General features: G+C 42.0%; 1 protein-coding gene across 2 annotated transcripts in view; it reads right to left on the bottom strand.

The window, feature by feature from the left end:
* The window catches only part of EPC1 (enhancer of polycomb homolog 1), a 64,332-nt gene extending 62,871 nt beyond the window's left edge, over positions 1-1,461 (bottom strand). The window contains exons 1-2 of one of the 2 annotated variants that reach the window (XM_054171202.1): positions 1,329-1,461; positions 450-553 (exon numbers count right to left, since the gene is read on the bottom strand). The gene's annotated coding sequence lies outside the window, so the exon portion shown is untranslated. Of the gene's footprint in view, positions 1-449; positions 606-1,328 lie in introns of those variants that run through there. The other variant, XM_054171204.1, reaches the window with a different exon arrangement.
* Between the last annotated feature and the right edge of the window lie 10,991 nt (positions 1,462-12,452).

Below are 12,452 nucleotides of genomic sequence, written 5' to 3'. Positions count from 1 at the left end.
TATTACTCGGTAAAGAAACCAAGACCAAACAAAAAGGCAGAACCAAGACGGGGAGGAGGAGGAAAGGGGAAGAAAAAAAAAAAAAGAAAAGAGAAAAAGAACATTTCCCCCCCAACCCCCCGGAAAAAAACCCAACAAAACACCACAACAAAACACAAACCCAAAAAAACCCAAGTCCATCTGGAAAATATCTGAGTTCTTATAGTCTTAAGCTGAACTTAAATGGCTGTTAAGCTTCACGTGCATAAAATTTTAAAGAGGAAACAAAACTGACTTCAGTAATTGTCGGTATTAAAGGAGACATCGTTGGGTGGGATACACATGAGATCAAAGCCAAGAAAAATACAAGGCTACGTTTTGTTCCTCAACACAACGAAAGCCCTCCACAGCACTAGTACACGCCAAAAAACAGCAGCGACCAATATTTTTGGATAAAACCACAAACTTACCTTCGGAGAAGGCAGTCCTTGCAGAAGGGCTGTAACAATATGGACTGCATGCTCGCTCTCCCACAACCAGCCACCTCCATGCTGCAAAGGGCTCCCCGAACATCCTTGAAATATTTCGCAAATGCAAAAAGTGAGACTTTTCTTTCTTCTTCTTTTTTTTTTTCCTCCTCTTTTCTTTTTTTTTATTTTTTTTTTTCCCCTTTTCCTCCGCTCCTCCCCGTCACCCCGCCAGGATCGCGGGGCGAAGGAAGGGGGCGGCTTCCCCGAGGGTCTGCGGGCGATGCCGGCGGGCGGCCGGGAGCCGGGGCGGGGGGGAAGGACCCGGTGCCGCCGGGGTCACAACTTTGCCAGGGCCGCCGGCGGCTCGATGGACTCGGCGGGCAGCGCCCCCCCCTCCCCCCCGCTGCCCCCGCCATCGCCGCCTGGAAAAATGCAGTGTGCCATTTTACACCAGCCTTTGAAACACACAGGACCAAAGTCTAGCGCTGGTTTTCGGTGACACTGCAAAACTACGTCTCGCTCCGCGCAGCCCCCCGCCTCATTTCCACCCCCACCCCCCCTTCAATGAGAGCAGCCGCCTCTTGAGAATTAATAAAGAAAAACAGCTGGAGAAAATAATTCCGAGACTTTGCCGTTCCACTGTCCCCGCCCAGCCCCCACTCCTCACCCCGAAGCAAGTTTCTGCCGATGAGCGCATCCCTCGGCCGCTCCCCCAGGCCGTCTCCCGGCCCCCCCTGCACCCCAACCCTGACGGAGTTCAGCAGCCTGGCAGAATCTGAAAAAGCCAGTCATGCCTGAAACAAAATCCATCATTCCTGGAAAGTGGGGAGGCTTGAATCCCAACAAATCCTCGATTTACTTGCAAATATAAACACCTACCTTTATGAAAGAACTAAATGAACACTAAATTCAACAGATACATCCGTTACGGCAGGAATAGTTTTTCCATAAATACTGTTTTAAAAACCCCTCCTTATACTGACTGACAGAATTCTACCATGCTGCCCACAAACAAAATGGCTGTGGCACCGAGTTTTTTGGTTCCTCCCACTGTGCCTCCCCCTGGCCTCCAGGAAGTGGTAGAAATCCAAAATAAAATCCCCACGAAAAGTAGCAGGCATCGCCTAAACTCCGGCCGGCCCCGCCAGACCCCGCGGGGAGCAGCGCAGATTTACCAGCGTTGGGGCTATCTCCAGGATTTATTATTATTATTTGTGTGTGTGTTGCGTGTGTGGTGGTGTGCGTTGGGTTTTTTTTGTTTTTTTTTTTTTTTTAAAGGGCATCAATCACTGGGAATTTACATCACTGTGTAATTTGAACTTCCTGCTTTACATATTTATAAGGTCTTTCACCTATCTTGGCAGGCTTTCAAATGAAGTGGGTTGGGAAATTCGATGCTGTGGCTCTAGTTTGGGAGCTGAGTCAGGTAGTCGCTGCTGGAGCCGTGCTGGGAAAAGACGAGCACATTCGAACACTTTCAGGGCTCGGTGCAAGATAAAATAATTCACCACTACACCCACCCCTCCCCCCCTCCCCCCCATATTCCAGGCTCACAAGTGAGCACGTAGGCGCAGAGAGGACACTGGAATGAGGATTCTCAGCAGGAACTGGAATTTAGGCCTCTCGTACGGAAATAGACACTCTGTAATATGTACAGTTTCACATTTGTGGTTCAGCAGCAGTCTGCCTGAATTACAGTTTCTGTGGAAAGAATCTTGGATTTTCTCTTACTATAATCTTGTGGAGTGTTGGAGCCCTTTAACTTTGTTTATTTTTACATTCACCTTAAAAAGCAAATAAATAGCAAAATGTGGCACATTTGAATGAGAGATGACCATAAAAACGTCAATACGTGGTCCTCTACCTGAGCCACCAATCTTGCTAGGCAGTAGCATGGCTTTTCTTGCATGCTGCTCCTGGGCTTGTAGGGCCTGATTCATTTCCCATGAGAGTCCTTTTGCTGCCTTTAGTAGGAGTTACAATGGAGAGAGGCTGTCAGACCTGCTGAGCCTGATCCAGCACTGTATTAAAGGACTCGAATTAATATTCCCTTCCACTGCTATTCTGCACTTTTTTCAGAGTCACTGAAGAAAACAGTAAAACTGATTTTTTTTTTTTCTCTGAGCTACCTCATATTTCTAGGTCTTAGATTAAAATACAAGAACTTTGAGCATAAATTGCCATTATTATTGGCAATTTGGGCCATTATTATAATTGCCATTGTATTATCATACTATCCATCAACCTTAATCCTGGACTATGATTATGAAGATATACTGCATAGAAATATAGGGCAAAGAGATAATTCCTGCCCTGAAGAGCTCCAAAGTAAAAGACAAAAGACAGCAGATGGCTACAGACAGATGTGGGAAACAATAAGACTATTGATCAGCTGGGAAGGCAGGTCAGCCTAACTTCTGTTTCTCTGTATATATCATGGTGAAGAAGACATAAGGTGGGATTTGATGAAGACAATTAGTTGGTTTTGTGGCTGTTAAAATAAAACTTCTCCAGCAAGAAGGAGAACATGGAAGAAAGCACAAACATGCCCACAGAAGTTTAATCAAGTTGGTATGAGTTTTTTTCACAGTGACAGAAAGTAGGCTGTGAGAGCACTGAAAATACAAATGCAAAGCTTTATGTTTGATATAGGAGAGGCAAATGAACGGATCCAAAAGGCACAGTGACATGGAAAAATCATAAACCAGGCCTGCTAGCAGTTAACTAGTCCTAGATAAACAGATATACAGTAGTTCAAATTGTATGGGCACAAAGGGACATAGCATGTTTTTTTCATAGGAATAAAAGTGTTGCTCTTAACCATTAGTTTGAGGAGTGTGTGTTGATTTCCTTCTTGTATCTAGTAAATTCATAAGCACTGCTGCTGGTGGTAGTGTCTATTACACCAGCACCTGCTTAACGAAAGGTCATCTCAAACCTGTTAGTGCAAATAGATAAGCACACAGGAGGGCTGGGACTAAACTGGCCATGCACACTGTGAAGATTCCCTTTCCTTTTGTGAGTATTGTGAGAAGCTTTCATCTCCCTGCAGTGTCCCATAGACAAAATGTTCATCATTGTCTGCCTGAAACTGGCAGAGGTCTGACAGAGTCCTCACCTGAATTGTAGAGGAGGCAGAAAGGGCCATGTGGCTGTGGCATAGCTCCATACAGCAGAGCAAGCTGTGCTTTGAAGGAGAGGTATCACCCTTAGGCTCATTCTCAGGTCATTCTTTGTTATGTTGCTGTAGGTTTTTAAACTTCATTTCTTTATTTCCCATGCTGAGTAGTGGCATTGCAGTCATAGCAGGGGCATGTGTGCAAATTCTTTTGCATGAAATAGGGTAGGTAAGGTTGTATTTACTATAGCAACAATGCAACAAGCTCTTCAGCAGCCATGGCTCACCATGCTGTAACTTGGGGCTAAACACTGCAGTAACTAACTTCAGATGATCTAGGCCTTGGTGAACATCGGCAGAAATATTCTGCTGGGGTAAATGTGAAAGAGTTTGTCTGGATTCTTTTGCCACAGGCTAAATTAAACTGAACTATCCCAAATTTCCTCCTGATTTAATGTTTACAGGTTCTGTGGATGAGCTAATGTATGGAAACTTTATGCTGGGCTGATTCTCTCTTGTATTTGATCTCACCTTTGGTTTTAATGGAAAATAGTCTGTTTCAAGTGCTGAATGTTGAGAACTGAGATAGTGACCGAAATGCATGTTGTGGTTTTGTTTTGTTTTTAACCTGAGTAAGTGTTCCAAGAAAAATGTTATGCTTTAAAAAAAGCCCTCATTTAACTTGATGACAAATTTCCCAACATTTCTTATCGTTGTAAATGTTCATCTTGAGATTTTACTCAAAACCAGAGAGGTAAAATGTCTAGATGGGAGCAAAGAAACAAACTGGCTGTATTTTAGGATTTAGATTAACACAAAGAGGTGGCTAAAAACTGATAGCATGCAAATAACATCTTCTTAGACTAGTGAAAAGTCTTTTTACATTCTGCTTGCAGTGTAATTGCTTTTATTACTCTTTATCTTTCATTTTCATTAATCTTTATCTTGCCCATAAAGATTTAACTCTGCTGCCAAGTTTTCCAAGTAGGTCTCTGTCTCTACACTTGTAATAAACAAATTGCACTGATCTTCCTTGGACAATCTTTTCTTGATGCCTTTAGGAAGCGAATTGTCAGTCCTGTTAAGCCAGTAAACCATTAGGTAGATCAGCAACAGCTGAAGGATATCAAAGTGCTTTGGCAACTGGTATGTAAATGATCATCTTCTTTTCATAAGAATGGCATTAAATGTTTTGAGTTGTTTTTTTCATTGGGAAGATCACCCAATGCACAAATATCTTGCATTTTTATTCAATAATTACTGTTTACACCACTGCATAATTGCCTTTGAAGAATCTAAAAAAACCTTGATTTGCTGTCATTTGGAAATGTAATAAATTAAAGCATAAGAATAGATCATTGATGCCCAACTGTGTTATAAAGGAGGACATGGACTTCCCTAGCTTCATTCTTGTTTGGTCTTGGTCAAAAGTGATTACTTGGCTCGCTTGAAATTCAACTTTAAAACACAGGGCTTGTAACTTATTAAGCCTCCTCTTTCTAGCTCTCTATCCAAGATCTCACTTTGTTTGAGTACATAAGCCTCAAAATTGTTACTCTTTGTTATGGATGTTACCTTCTCAAGTTTATCAGCAGTCTTCTTGCTTTACAAATCACTGACATCAGAAACAGGTGCAACACGCCAACACCTGTCACACCACTTGCCACATTCTAAATCACAGGAACATTCAGGTTGGAAAAGACCTTCAGGATCACCAAGTCCAACCAAAAAGGTAAGGTAATTCCTGATGTGTTGTTTTTCCTCTACATCCCAGAATTTAATTTTCTTTCTTGCTGCATTACCATTAAAGGTGCCTTTGTTCAGCCAACCATGCCATTAATTTCTGTGTCCTTTGTAGTAACCCCTTTTCAGTTGTACCTTGTCTCTTCTTCCGTCAGTAGGACTTTACATTGCTCTTAGAATTTTGCTTTCACTTGTACACAGCTATAGGTACTTCAATTTTTATGCCCACCTTCATAAGCTGATCCAAGTTGCCTTTGACCAATAAGGCCTTCATCACTATTTTCTTCTTATTCTAACTCTGCACTATTGTGAGCAACAGTAAGGATTGCTTTTCTTATTAAAATTAAGATAAAATTTCAGATTAAGCAGTGCTTTCCTTTGTTTCAGACACTGAGCTTGCACTGCTGAATTTCTTTGCTTGTGCTGGGACCTCATCTTTAAATACTTTATGTACAGACTAAGCAGATTTAAATCACAGTGTTGTCACGTGTTGATGCCATTCATCGCTTTCACATCAGAAGTCCTGCTAGTGGGTTTAGGATGATGGCCAGTGGAAAAAGCTGTGGAGAAAAAAAGCCAAATCAATCCACAAGTGGAAAAGCCATTTGTTACAAATATGGATGGGAGCTTCTGAAAATGAAAACAAACAAATGAAGCCACCCCAAAACAAACAGACAAACCCCAAACAACAAATCAAACCCCCAAACAACAAACCCCAGAAATAAACCTCCAAAACACCTGTTGGTGTTGGTTACCAAGGTATGCCACCTACCTCTGAGGATAGCTTTTTTGGTCCCCTGTTATTTCTGTTGTGTCCTTGTATAATGGTCTGGAAGTATCTATTCAGATCAACGGTAGATTGGCCAGGTGATAACCTACCTCTGAGGCTGAATAAATGCTCACTGGAACGTTTGCAAGCAGAAGTAACTGTTAAAGTCTCTTTCCCCCTTGCTTGCATCTGGTTTTTATGACTGCAATGGTTCTGGAATGAGCATTGTTCCCAGACTGTAGGATGCAGCTGTTGCTGCTGCTGGTGAATTGTTTTCAGTGTGTTGTGTCAAAACAAGGCAGCATGCAATTGATGCTTTTGCTTCATTAGACACATTCTGTTGTTTTCTCAGATTTTTATCTTCTGACAGTTAAGGGGATGCCTTATGGATTTTATTAGATGAAGTACTCCTGGAGACCATTTTCCCATATGATTTATTATACTGGGGAAATTTCAGCAGAAATGCCATGGATTCAGGTAAGGTGAAGAATGACTGTGTTCCATCTGTGTTCCACTGACTTGCCTGCTGACTGGTTCACGTGTTAGGCAGATTTGATCTCTTCTTTGCTGAACTCACATTTGTCACTCAGAATAAAGGGCCACTGTCAGGCAAGAAAAAAAATCTCAGAACTGTTCAGCGTTGTTCATGGTGTTGACTTCTCATGCTGCAGCAAACAAATGCACCATCTGTATGGCAAAGGCAATGCTGTCACAAGGCAGTTTTCTTGTTTGAAATATTCTGGTGCTGGTGCCATGCTGAATGGAAGCAGACAATTTAGTCAGCAAAAGCTTGATGAGCACAGAGCTATCAAGGAAAATTGAAGATAAGCTTACAGTTGCATACAACTTTGAGGGTATGCAGGTCTGAGATGAACCAAAGTCCTTACCAGGTCCAGATTCAGCAAGACTATGAACTGCAGTCACAAAAGCTTTGAGTTCTTCTCCTTTTTTTCTCCCCTGTTATTAAGTCTAACCTTTTTATATGTAATACTGTTTTATTTTGGGTAACTAAAATCAGGCAGCCTTAACTCCTGTCAGCAAGCTCAATGCATGATTTGGTCAGCTCATCTGAAGTTCTTGGATACAAAGGATAAGGTGGTAAGTATTTCAAGATACAAGAATGCAGTGGCTGATTTTCATACCATTATGAATTGCTGCTGGACAACAAAGTAGCTCATATACATCCTCTGACCTTATTACATTGTCCATCACGTTCTCAAACATGAAATTACCTGTCTGACAAATCTGCTCTTCTGCTTTATTATTATCAGCTGTAACATTTCAAACCACTCAGGGACACATCCAACACTTATGATCTATTTTTTTAAACTAATTTTTCTTAAATTCATTCTTGTACCCTTAATTTTGATGATGAAATAGATTTAATTTTGTTGCTTTTTCATGCCTTTGCTGATTTTCAAGAGATTCTGACTTGGGGTATATATTTATTGGCAGTTTCCCTATTTTTAAGTGTAAACAATGTGTTCACTGTTAGTCTTTTTTGTTTTGTTGTAATGCTTGAAAAGCTCAGAAGACCAAGCTTAATTAGCATGATTATAAATGTAAGCAATCAACAAGAGGAAATCTACATTAGTAGATACTCCATGTTGCAGGGATGCAGGCTTTTCATGTAATGTTTTGTATGTCTTATGTTACCCTGGTCCAGAATTTGCTTTCCCTACGTGTGCTGCAGAGACAATAGTAACATTCATTCCTGTGCTGCTCACGTACACTAAGAAGCATGCTCCTTGCCCTGCTGCTTCCACTCACAGGGACCTAATGGCAGCAGCATCTCTTAGCAAGGGGCAAGAAGAGTATCTTCTGTCAAAAAAAAAAAAAAAAGGAAAGAAGAAAAAAAAAGGAAGAAAAGCAAAAAACATGAGACCAAGAGGAGATATTCTACAGACTAGATCTAGTACACCTATTGCCACCTGGAACACGGCCCCTTATTTGCACAGCTGATTGCCAGACCCCTTTTGCTCTGAGCAAAGCTGGAGAACATGCACAGCATCCGAGGCTAAGGCTGCTACACAAAAATCTTCATGCAAATGTTTCTCAGTGGTTTGTAAATGGCACATCTGCAAGTGATGAGCTACACTTGCCACGTTGATCATTAAACCTTACAGAAGCGTGCTTCACATCTAACATAAGGCAAAAAAAACCCCAACCCACAGCCCCACCTTTTCTTTTTGCCTTACCCAAACCTAAAATAGGTGTTATCTTGTCCACAAATGAAAGGGGAACTTAACAGCTTATGAATGTATTGTTTATTCTCATAGCTGCTTATTTCATCTCGGATTCCTTCTAATTTTTACAGCTAGCATGGGATTTCTTTTGTGAGGGTGGAACTTCAGCTTTTACCTTATAAATAGCCACTAACATTTCTCCTGATGCAACTTTCCCTGACATGATTTGTCTTAGAATGGATTCATTTGCTGAGAATCAAAATGTGTATACTGAAGAATACCCATTATCGGAAAACAGAGCAAAATCAGTTGCAACTGAATACTGCTGAAAGCTGAAGAAGCTTGTAGTCCAGTTCGAAAAATTCTGTAGTAGACTAAATCATTCATAGTTTAAAAGTTATTGGCAGCTCTGTTTGCTGGTTTGTAAGTAGATTTCTTAAGGGAAGCAAATGCCAAGATACTGACTGTCAGCAAAACTGTCTGTTCCAGCCCATGTTTATAATGAACTGAAGCTCCTTGTATTGAATCATTCCTGGTTTTGTCATTCAACTCTCAAACTACAACGCTGAAACGTACAACATCAACAAAGGGAAGACTTCCTGCCTTCCTTCCTCTGTTTGGCAGAGCAGCAGACCTCAGGTTTAGGATAACATTGTGTTCAGAGTTTCAGGTTAGGGAGGGGGAGAAAAAATATATTGGTGGCCTCTTTCAATCAGTCAGACAGGAAGGATTTTCATTTGTCCCTGAGCACAGAGATTACAGCTCCCAAACAGTTAACTGATGATGCTTCTTAAATCAACAACGCATTTTTGAACCAATCTGGGTCCCATGTCCGTCTTCGTGTGACGCAGGAGTAGGAGGAAGGAAAGTAGATGTGACTGCTCTCTGGAGTAACTCTTAAAATGAAAGTAGTTGAGGCTCATGCAAAACAGAATCCATGATTTGATAGGCCCTGAATTTGTTGGAGCATGGCCCTGGATATTGCACTCCTGTGATCCCTAGATGGCACAACTGCATAATAGCAACCGTCATCAAACAGCTAGAGCAGCCCTGAAGCTCCTTTAATTTACTCCTTTGTCTGAACTGGGCCTCAGCAGCCACAACTCCCCTTCAGCTTGGGTCTTGCTCTGAGAGCAGCTCAGAAAAAAATGAGTTTTAATGTCTTTAGCTGGGAGCTTTTGTCTGTTATTTCACACATTCTCCCAGTTCATTGTTTAAAAGGCCAAGGCTTTAATTCCTTTAAGTGCTGTACCAAAACTTGAAGGAAAATCAGTTTACTGAAGGAACAAAATGGGGTTTTTTTTGTGGCTACTAGGTTTAATGGAATGAAAAAAACAAGCACCAAAATAAGTCACATAAAACTGGAAGGATCCCACAGGAAGGTTGGAGAGAGACTTTTCCTAAGGGTGTCTAGCAATAGGGCAAGGGGAAATGGTTTGAAACGGGGGGAGAGTAGGGTTTGACTGGATCTTAGGAAGGAAGTCTTCAGTACAGGGGCTTTGGGACTGGAATATGTTACCTAGGGAGGTTGTGGATGCCACCTCCCTGGAGGTGTTCAAGGCCAGGTCGGATGAGGCCTTGAGCAACTGAGTCTAGTTGAGAGGTCCCCCTGCCCATGGCAAGGAGGCTGGAGAAGATGAACTTTGAGGTCCATTCCAACCTAAGCCATTCTGTGATTCTATGACAAACCAGAGATTTTTAAATTCATATCACTTTGAAGCTCTTGTAGAGTGCCTCCTACAGCTATGAGGGTTGAAAATGGTAGTTGTTGCTACCTAAACTGTTCAGTTGTTTGCCTTCTTGCCAACTCTACCTGATGGGCAACTCTTGCAGGTGAGTGTGGTGACTGTTCTCACTACACTTCTGCAGCTGTTGAAAATCTCTTGCAACTTCTCTCAGGACTGGGTAACCTCAACATATGTTTCTGGCAGTTTCTTACCTTGATGTCATCCTTTCACATTTGGAATGTGACCTTCTGCACCTAGTTTGCAGCTGTCACAAGACATTTGTCAGCTACTTATTTATTTTTTTGGGGGGGGTATAAAAAGATCAAAAATGGATTTTATTCTGCCATCTCTCTCCAGCCCAGTTCTCTCTCCACATGCTCTGGCTGGTGGCAGGTACACAGGTGATCTCTCTGGTTCTGTCCTGTGCACATAGACAGAAGCAATGTCTCTACTGGTTAGCTTACCAAAAGCAAACTGGCACATGTAGGTAAAGGTTTGGGGATACTCTCTGAGACATAGAACATACATTCCTCACTGGAACATACATTGTCTTCACTGCTGAGTGAAAGTGCATGGAAAACACACACCTGCAGCAAGAAAGGCAATAAAGACTAATTCTTAAGAGTTACAGACTTCACTTGTTTCAGAGAAGACTGTGTGCCAGTTTCCAGAGGAAAAGCAGCAGACACTGTTTAGATGTTTTCTCTGTTGAGCATCTTTCTGAGTAGCTTTTATCTTCAGGAAGAAAACAGTCGAGCTTTTGCACAGCGCGCTTGCTAAGCTGTCATCAGGTAAAGAAGATCTGAAAGACAAAGAAGCTTTTGAAGACAGGGAAATAGACAAGTCCTGGCAAATGCAGAATAAATGTAGAGAGCTGTATTCTATTATTTAGGTCCTTGCTTAATTTACTTTAACACCTCATATGAACTCAGTCAAAAAGTGTTGCAGCTCTAACCGCTGTTGGCCTCAAGATGAAGAAACAGGCATTAGTGGAAGTTACTGGAGACACCATGGAAAGTAGGATTATTTTAAGAGGAACTGAAATGCAAATGGGCTGAAAGCCTTTGCATTATTTGATATTGAGATGACAGACTGCCAAACAAATTAAACAAGGCTGGGAATACTGGCAGAATGTACAAAATAGAAACAAGCATAAAGCTTAATGAGAGAATATGTTAAGAGAGAACAGAAGAACAGGAAGAATATTTATCCACAAATGCATACATTTGTGCATGAACAAGTACATCCTGCCAAGAAGCTCAGTGCCACTGTTGCTGGTGTTCTTTCACTAATGCTAGCTGACTTCTGTCAATACCTGGCTCATTTAAAACTAGCTCAGATATTCCTTCAGCTTGGTAACTAGCTACAGCTTACCTAAAAGAGGGTTTAATATATATATATGGGCTTTAAGATGTAGATTTATAAACTCCTAGACTCATAAAGTGGTTTGGATTGGAAGGGATCTTAAAGATCACCTAGTTCCAACCCCCCCTGCCATGGGCAGGGACACCTGCCACTAGATCTGGCTGCTTAAAGTCCCATCCAATCTGGCACTTCCAGGGATGAGGCATCCACAGCTTCTCTGGGCAAGCTGTTCCAGTGACTCACCATCCTCAGAGGGAGGAATTTCTGCCTTACATCAGTCTAAATCTACCCTCTTTCAGTTTAAAGCCATTGCCCTTTCTCATATCACTACATGTCCCTGTAAAGAGAAAGAGCCCCTTTCCAGCATTCTTGTAGGCCCTGCTTAGGTGATGGAAGGTTGCTGTAAGGTCTCCCTGGAGCTTTCTCCAGGCTGAACAACCACAACTCTCAGGCTTTTCTCATGGCAGAGCTGTTTCATCCCCCGATCATCATTGTGGGCCTCCTCTGGACCTGCTCAAACACTCATCCATGTCCTTCTTATGCTGGGAACCCCAGACCTGAACACATGGATGCCAAAGGATCTCGTGAGAGCAAAACAGCTGGGGATAATCACCCCTCTCAACTTGCTGGTCACACTTCTGCTGCAGCCCAGGATGTGAATGACAGCTTACACCCCTTTTTCCTTTGCAAAAGGAAACAGCCCCTTGTATCCTTATTTCAATACTTCCTTAGGTCACATGGACACTTAAAAAGAATATTGGGAAATGTAAAGAGAGCTGGTGGAAGAATTTAGAGGGGTGATAGTTTCAGGGGAAGATAGTTTCAGGGGGGATAGTGTTGAGCAAAGGGACAGGAACAAATGTAAGGGGTATTTATAAGGGTTTTCATTAGGATTGAAAGGCCACTTCCCTTTGCAGAAACAGGGAAAGGTGATGTGGAGTAAAGCAGGATCCCAAAATGGGATGTGGGGGTTTTGTATTAAAAATGATGCGAGGGAAAACTTTGAAAGAGTCCTGAGATCATGCACCTGAGTACCCAGAAAGTCAGTTTGGGGGAAGTAAAGATAGGGCAAATTATTGGCAAGAAAGAGGTTAG

This window comes from Dryobates pubescens, chromosome 21 (genome assembly GCF_014839835.1).
Source record: "Dryobates pubescens isolate bDryPub1 chromosome 21, bDryPub1.pri, whole genome shotgun sequence".
NCBI classification, from domain to species: domain Eukaryota; kingdom Metazoa; phylum Chordata; class Aves; order Piciformes; family Picidae; genus Dryobates; species Dryobates pubescens.
Note: the sequence above shows the minus strand (reverse complement) of the source record. Positions and strands in the feature narration are given on the sequence as shown.